The sequence below is a fragment of the Octopus bimaculoides genome, chromosome 4, assembly GCF_046866305.1.
Source record: "Octopus bimaculoides isolate indiv1 chromosome 4, ASM4686630v1, whole genome shotgun sequence".
NCBI classification, from domain to species: Eukaryota; Metazoa; Mollusca; class Cephalopoda; order Octopoda; family Octopodidae; genus Octopus; species Octopus bimaculoides.
The window spans coordinates 17,577,444-17,586,849 of record NC_142931.1 but is presented as its reverse complement, the minus strand read 5'-3'; positions in this window follow the sequence as shown (position 1 = coordinate 17,586,849).

The window sequence follows — 9,406 nt, the reverse complement described above, 5'->3', positions numbered from 1 at the left end:
CAGCCCATTCTGCTACAAGTTATTGGCTGTGTCTAGAAATTACAGGATCAAGAAATAAATAGATGGAACTGGTGCGATCAAAAATAAAGCTGTTATTGACTCAGTTTATTGGTGGTTTATACCAAGCTACATCACTTTATACAAAGACCAAAGCATTACAGGAGCCAACAGTGGACAGTATATGTGATTGGTCAACTTGTAAGAAATAGTAGCCAAATTTCCCTCAAATTGTACATTACCAAATTAAAGGAAGAGAGACACTTTAGATAATATAGTCTGAGATATATTGTCTTAATGAAGAATTGGATGGTCATGGCTGGAATCAAAGATTTGGGGCTGAACAATAGCAAAAGTATTTGGTGGTTCCAGGTTCAGTCCTACTGCATGGCACATTGGGCAAGTGTCTTCTACTATAACTTCAGACCAACCAAAGCCGTGTGAGTGGATTTGGTAGATAGAAACTGAAAGAAGCTCATCGTGTGTGTGTGTGTGTGTGTGTGTGTGTGTGTGTGTGTGTGCTTGTTCCCCCCACCATCACTTGACAACCAATGTTGGTGTGTTTACATCCCCGTAAGAGACCAATAGAATAAGTACTAGGCTCAATTTTTTCAACTAAAAGTGGTGCTCCAGTATGGCCGCAGTCAAAAACAAAAAATAATCATAATAAAATATTATTACACTTACTAATCTCCTAGTTTAAATTACTTCTTACAATTCCTTTCTTTCTCATATTTCTTTATCCTTTTATCAACACTACATATATATCTTTATATACCCTTTTCTTTTCTACTCTAGGCACAAGGCCCAAAATTTTGGGGAGAGGGGGGGGGGGGCAGTCGATTAGATAGACCCTAGTACACAACTGGTATTCCATTTATTGACCCTGAAAGGCAAAGTCGACCTCGGCAGAGTTTGAACTCAGAACGTAAAGACAGACGAAATACCGCTAAGCATTTCGCCCAGCATGCTAATGTTTCTGCCAGCTCGCCACCATGCCTTCATAGAAATATTTTTTTCTACTCTAGGCACAAGACACGAAATTTTGGGGGAGGGGGCCAGTCGATTAAATCAACCCCAGTACACAACTGGTACTTAATTTATCGACCCTGAAAGGATGAAAGGCAAAGTCGACCTCTGTGGAATTTGAACTCAAAGCATTAAGGCAGACAAAATACCGCTAAGCATTTCACCTGGCGTGCTAACGTTTCTGCCAGCTTGCCCACTTCATATATCCTTATATATCACCATCATCATCATCATCATCATCATCATTATACATATATATATATGTTTTATTTTTTACTTGTTTCAGTCATTAGACTGTGGCCATGCTGGGGCCTTGCCTTGAATTTTTAGTCAAATGAATCAACCCTGGTACTTATTTCTCAAGCCTGGTGCTTATTCTATTGAGCTCTTTTGCTGAAACACTAAGTTACGGGGACGTAAACACACCAACACCAGTTGTCAAGTAGTGATGGGGGGACAAACATAGATACACACACATAGATATATATATATACACACATATATATATATATATATATATATATATATATAAGCAATGTTAATTCTCTAAATGAAGTATTAACAGTAACTGCACGATAAAGTGTAGTATATTGCCACTTAAGTGTGGCTGACCCCTAGGGGTGGATGTTACTGTTGCTTTTAGCCCCAGGAGGACATCTCCTCCAGCTGGCTTATCGACACACTACTGTGTCCTGTTTGCCAAGGGAAGTTATCCCTCTCACCACGATCTGCAGCACGAACGGATCCGGATTTCAGGGTTATTTCCCTTCGTCGGCGTTCGATAGCTGCTGACCTTGGTGAGAGAGACAAAAACCTGGCAATCTTATATCTTCTTTTCCAGTGAAATTCTTCACTGATATCGAAAAGGTGAAAACAAGCAATGTTAATTCTCTAAATGAAGTATTAACAGTAACTGCACGATAAAGTGTAGTATATTGCCACTTAAGTGTGGCTGACCCCTAGGGGTGGATGTTACTGTTGCTTTTAGCCCCAGGAGGACATCTCCTCCAGCTGGCTTATCGACACACTACTGTGTCCTGTTTGCCAAGGGAAGTTATCCCTCTCACCACGATCTGCAGCACGAACGGATCCGGATTTCAGGGTTATTTCCCTTCGTCGGCGTTCGATAGCTGCTGACCTTGGTGAGAGAGACAAAAACCTGGCAATCTTATATCTTCTTTTCCAGTGAAATTCTTCACTGATATCGAAAAGGTGAAAACAAGCAATGTTAATTCTCTAAATGAAGTATTAACAGTAACTGCATGATAAAGTGTAGTATATTGCCACTTAAGTGTGGCTGACCCCTAGGGGTGGATGTTACTGTTGCTTTTAGCCCCAGGAGGACATCTCCTCCAGCTGGCTTATCGACACACGACTGTGTCCTGTTTGCCAAGGGAAGTTATATATATATATATATATATATATGTGTGGTGAGAAAGAGAAAGAGTAACGTGTGGCTGTGAGGTTAAGAAGTTTGCTTCCCAACCACATGGTTTCAGGTTCAGTCCCACTGCACAGTACCTTGGGCAAATGATGTCTACTATAGCCCCAGGCCAACCAAAGCTTTGCAAATGAATTTGGTAGATGGAAATTGAAAGAAGCTCATCATATATGTCATCATCATCATCATCATCGTTTAACGTCTGCTTTCCATGCTAGCATGGGTTGGACGATTTGACTGAGGACTGGTGAAACCGGATGGCAACACCAGGCTCCAATCTAATTTGGCAGAGTTTCTACAGCTGGATGCCCTTCCTAACGCCAACCACTCAGAAAGTGTAGTGGGTGCTTTTACGTGTCACCCGCACGAAGGCCAATCAGGTGGTACTGGCAACGGCCATGCTCAAAATGGTGTCTTTTGTGTGCCACCCACACAAGAGCCAGTCCAGGGGTAGTGGCAACAATCTCGCTCGAAAATCTTACGAAGGCCAGTCAGGCGGTACTGGCAACGGCCACGCTCAAAATGGTGAATCTTATGTGCCACCCGCACAAAAGTCAGTCCAGGGGCACTTGCAACGATCTCACTTGGCTTGCTGGGTCTTCTCACGCACAGCACATTTCCAAAGGTCTCGGTCAGTAGTCATCGCCTTGGTGAGGCCCAATGTTCGAAGGTCTTGCCTCACCACCTCAGCCCAGGTCTTCCTGGGCCTACATCTTCCACGGGTTCCCCCAACTGTTAGGGTGTGGCACTTTTTCACACAGCTATCCTCATCCATTCTCACCACATGTCCATACCAGCGCAATCATCTCTCTTGCACACCACAACTGATGCTTCTTATGTTCAGCTTTTCTCTCAAGATACTTACACTCTGACGGGAATGCACACTGACATTACACATCCAACGGAGCATACTGGCTTCATTCCTTGCGAGCTTACGCATGTCCTCAGCAGTTACAGCCCGTGTTTCACTGCCATGTAGCATGGCTGTTCGTACACATGTGTCATACAGTCTGCCTTTTACTCTGAGTGAGAGTCCCTTTGTCGCCAGCAGAGGTAAGAGCTCTCTAAACTTTGCCCAGGCTATTCTTATTCTAGCAGCTACACTTTCAGCGCACCCCCCCCCCCCACTACTAACTTGGTCACCCAGATAGCGGAAGCTATCGACTACCTCTAGTTTTTCTCTACCTCTAGTTTTTCTAATATGTGTGTGTGTATATGTCTTTATATCACACAACAGATGTAAACAAGTGTTACTGTATACAAGCGGAGTTATTTATTCTTTCACTTGTTTCAGTCATTTGACTGCGGCCATGCTGGAGCACTGCCTTTAGTCGAGCAAATCGACCCCAGAACTTATTCTTTGTAAGCCTAGTACTCATTCTATCGGTCTCTTTTGCTGAACCACTAAGTTACAGGGACATAAACACACCAGCATCAGTTGTCAGGGTGACAAACACAGACACACGAACATATACACACACACATATATATACATGACGGGCTTCTTTCAGTTTCCATCTACCAAATCCACTCACAAGGCTTTGGTCAGCCCAAGGCTATAGTAGAAGACACTTGCCCAAGGTGCCATGCAGTGGGACTGAACCCAGAATGTGTGGCATGCTACTTACCACACAGCCACTCCTGAGCCTAACTATGAGGAGAATTTTGAATCAAAGCCTATTACAAAGCTTTGTCTTATTACCTTCTTACGAGCTAATCTACATATCTATCTACTTACCAATCTAACTACCTTTTTATGGATGGTTACCTATCTGTCTGTTCCCCTTCTCTCCATCTCTCTCATTCTCCCTCTCTCTCTCTCTCTCTCTCTCTCTCTCTCTCTCTCTCTCTCTCTCTCTCTCTCTCTCTCCCTCTATATATATATATATAAGTATTGAGGGTAAAAATTATTATCAAAAAATAACAATTTATACCAGTGGCTAACATGCATAAAAAAAAGTCCAAGGACTGCAAATTATATTCAAATATAAGAGGAAAGCCACCAAGTGGTTTCCTTACATGCTGAAAGTAGATGCCAAATCGTTTAACCACGAAAAATGCGTTCTCATTTGGATGTACTTGTGCAAAACACTATGAAAAGATATAAAAGGGCCAGTCAGTTCCATACTTTGAAGTTTCACCATTAATAATTACACAATTATCCATGGATCTTGAGTTGAATCCGTGGATGATTGCATAATTATTAATGGTGCGTAATTATTAGATTGTGGATAGCAATTTTCTTCACTACTTCAGGGAGTGATGACCCTGCCTGACACAAGTCCCGGGCTCAGCTGGCTCCAGCTGACAGTACCCGGTATGGGCCCCTATCCCAGGTTACGGAAAAGAGACAACCTTCAAAGAAATCTGGAGTGGAGCTCCGTAGGCGGTTTAGGGTTCGACTCAACACTCTTCCGGCAGCTCCTGCAACCAAGCTGGTGCCAAACATAATGTTCTGCACTCCTTTGGTCTATGTCTGCAAGGTCGAGAGAGGAATCCTGACGATTGGGCTACCCAGGATTTTCTTACATCTAGCCCAGGCCTGCACAAAACTGGAGAGGAAACTGGAGAGGGCATGAAATGTAAAAACCAGACTGGATTAGTTTATGCGCAACTCTATTGTCTCCCGAGACAAAAGGATGCCAACAATTAATGGTGCAACTTTGGAGTATTGAATTGACTGGCCCTTTTATATCTTTTCATAGTGTCTTGCACAAGTACATCCAACACACCATTAAATGAGAACGCAGTTTTCATGGATAGACGACTTGACATCTACTTTCAGCATGTAAGGAAACCACCTGGTGGCTTTACTCTTATATTTGTGTGTGTATATATATATATATATATATATATATATATATATATATACAACATCTGTTTCAACACACGATTTCACATCAAAAATCTTGCAAAACAAATATATATATATATATATGTATATATATATATATATATATATATATATATATATATATATATATATATATAGATATATATATATATATATATATATATATATATATATATATATATACATATATATACATACCTATCTGTCTATCCATCTATCTATCTATCTATCTGTCTGTATCTTTGACTGTCTTTCTATCTGTCTATCTGTATCTGTCTACCTATCTATCTACCAGTGTGTGTATATGCGTGTGTGTGTGTGTGTATGCATGTGTGTGTGTATATGCGTGTGTGTGTATATGCCTGTGTGTGTGTGTATCTACCTATCTATTTATATATCTGTCTATCTATCTATCTATCTGCCCCCTTCCCTGCCTTCCTACTTGCCTGTCTGCCTGCCTATCTATTTACCTCCCTACCCACCTATCTAATCCTGTCTAACTATCCAAGCCAACAACAAGTAGTGCAACATATGGCTATTCAACTTGCTAGTAATTGTAACCAAATCTCTTTCATGTCACATTCAGGAGTCTTAAATATGGAATGTTACTTTGGGCATTTTAGTCTCTGATATTCAAACAGATGAGATGGTTATGGCTGGAACACCTTTCATCATAGACCTGCTCAGTTAGTGTTGATCTGAGACAAAACGAATCGCTATTTACCTACCTATCTGCTTGTTTTTTACATCTATCAAATCTAACCATATGAACCCTAACTCTCAGTCACATTTTCCTTCTTTAGCACATTGCTAAATAACTCTCCCCTCTCCCTCCCTCTCCCTCCCTCTCCCTCCCTCCCTCTCCCCCTCTCTCTCTCTCTTCTTTCTTTTCTATATAAAACTCAGCTTGAACACCACCACATCATCAAAAACTATTAGCATAAACGAAAGCAAAAGCTGGTAAATGCATTGAATCAAGCTTGGTAGACTCAACTAAAGCCTTATGAGTGAAATTTGTCAGGGACAAACTCTGAGGAAGCTGTTGGATGTGTGTGGGGGGGTGTATCAGAGGGGCTGAACAAAGATAGGTTTGGTATAGATTTTCATAACAGTTATGTTCCAGGGCACCATGATTAGTTTGTCTTTTGGGATCTCTTCAGTTTAGCTCACAGATTTATTATTATTTTTTTTTTTTTAAATAAACAGTTTGAAACTTCATATACTGGTGTAATTTCTCACACTGAACACGGTTTACTTTCAACATTTTTGACAAAATTTCATATCTTAGAAGTTATTTCGTGTTAAAGTTGTCGTATTTGGATAATTTTAACCAATCAACAACGTGTATTCAGCTGAAGAAACCTACTGCTGTTTGCAATTGTAATCGAAGAGCAACAACTTCTGGGTCATCTCTACTAAATGTATTTTTCAAACACACCAAATAATCCATGTGTAGTTGAAAAATACATTTAGTAGACATGACCCAGAAGTTGTTGCTCTTTGATTACTATCACAAACAGCATTAGGTTTCTTCAGCTGAATGCATGTTGTTGATTGGTTAAAATTACCCAAATACAACAACTTTAACATGAAATAACTTCTAAGATATGAAATTTTGTCAAAAATGTTGAAAGTAAACTGTGTTCAGCCTTAGAAATTACACCAGTATATGAAGTTTCAAACTGTTTAGTTTAAAAAAATAATTTAAAAATCTGAGCCCAACTGAAGAGATCCATCTTTTGTCTTTTATGAAAAATAACTCTGGACAAAACACTGATTCAACATAATCAACTTAAACCTTCAAAGGTGGTGGCCCAGTGTGATATGTAACACACTACCTATATACCAACCTTGAGAAATTAGGCTTCTCAAAACTAGAAAGGAGAAAGCTAACTCGAAGACTACAGATCCAATCTATCACTGGAACTGTAAAAATCTGTAAAACTTTCCAGAAGTTTTGCATTTAAATGTATATGAGCATATCTAGATATGCAACTATATGCATGAGAATATATACGTAAAGCAAAACATACAAAAGTGCACATATACATACATACATTCATACATACATACATACATACATACATACATACATACATACATGCATACATACATACATACATACATACAAACAAACAAAAATACCTTGTTGTTGATGTTGAAATTTCTATGAAGGATCCTTGAATCTAGGTTAGAAACCGGCTCTTTCTCTATTGGCAAGAAATCTTGAAATAAAACTGAACAATGACATACACACACATATCAATTCACACATACATACATACATACATACATACATACATACATACACGTACGTATGTACGTATGTATGTATGTATGTATGTATGTATGTGTCTCTTCTATTTTATAATAACTAAAAAATAAAAGAGACATTAATATATATTTGTGTTTTTGTAATTATATTGTGTATATGACTATATATATATATATATATATACATCAACATATACAAATGAGTGATCATATTTATTTGAAAAAACAAGACTAGACCTGTAAGAAGTGACATCATGCTATTAATTAATTGTTTGTATTAATAATTAATTGTTTATATGAATGTCACTCAGTGCAACATACATAACAATAAGTTATCTCCTCCACCTCTGAAAAAACTTCCTTTCTTTTCATCCCGGCAGTTTTAACTCTCTACATCCATTCTTTCATTTTTGCTGTCTTCCTTTATTATTCATATTTCTTCGGTCTTCCTTTTTCTCTTCCTTTTCATTTGAATATTTTTATTTGTTTGTCTATTTATTTATTTATATAGATATACATATGAAGAAAGAGTCTCATGCATATATATAGGTATAATTGCATGTGTAATTGTGCATGTATTTATAAAGTATAAATATATTTGTATCTGTATGGCATTTGTATTTCTACAAGCAGGGTGCTGAATAGTTCCTAGTTTTAAGGGTATTGCAAAGGGCCTGACTGAAGGCCCAATATTCCAGCACATAAAAAGCACCCACTATGCCCTCAGAGTGGTTGGAGTTAGGAAGGGCACTCAGCTGTAGAAACTTTGCCAGATCAGATTGGAGCCTGGTGCAGCCTCCCGACTTGCCTGTCCTCAGTTAAACCGTCCAACCCATGCCAGCATAGAAAGCAGATATTAAATGATGATGATGATGATGAAGGGCTACTGTAATGAGTGTGTGGATCTAAGAGGGGAATATGTTGAATAAAATCATAATTAACTGATCTTCTTGTCTTTTCTTCGACCATATTTACCTGGACACCTGAGTTCTTTTTTAAATATATTTGTATGTTTGCATCTGTTTGTTTCTTTGTATTCATCTATTTATATGTATTTATCTGAATTTTTTTTAAAAAACAAGATAAATTTGTATGTAATAATATTTTGATATTGAGATTAATTTGACAATGATGAGTGAGTCTAATGAAAAATAAAAGTAGCTTGTTGTCTAAGTTCATCATCTGTTTCATTGTCAATAGTCAAAAATGGGACGCATCCGTTCCAAGAAAAGAAAGTGACAAAATGCATTTGGGAAAATAAGATTAACACTGTGACCTAATTCTGAAAAGGACCTAATTCTGAAAGTGACCTAATTCTGAAAAAGAATGTAGTGCATGACTTGGTCATTTAACTGGACAGATTGTGTAATGGAAGTGAGATATAGAGAGGTGAAGAGAGGGAGGGGGTATGTAAGTGAAAATGAGTATTCTCTTTCATGGTTGGTTTTGGAGAAAGCAGCTGTCCGGTCATTGAGTGTTGCAGAATATTCATACTGACCAGTCTAGTTTTCAAAAGACTTCTAATACTGAACTTAGCTTAATTCATTGCATGAATGCATCTCTCTTCTGTCCATGGCTATGCTTGAGTGACCATCTGCCTGTTGTTCACTACTATTTTTACAAGCTTGATCAAAGCTTGATTGATTTTCAATCAACAATTTTGGATTCACTAGAATTTTTGCTGACACCAGTCAAAGAATTTGATGTGTAGTTGTTGGACATCATTGATTAGATATTTTCATGATGTCATCACACAATTTCAAAGAACCCGTTGTGCTATTTAATAAAACTCAATTGAAAAATAACAAATC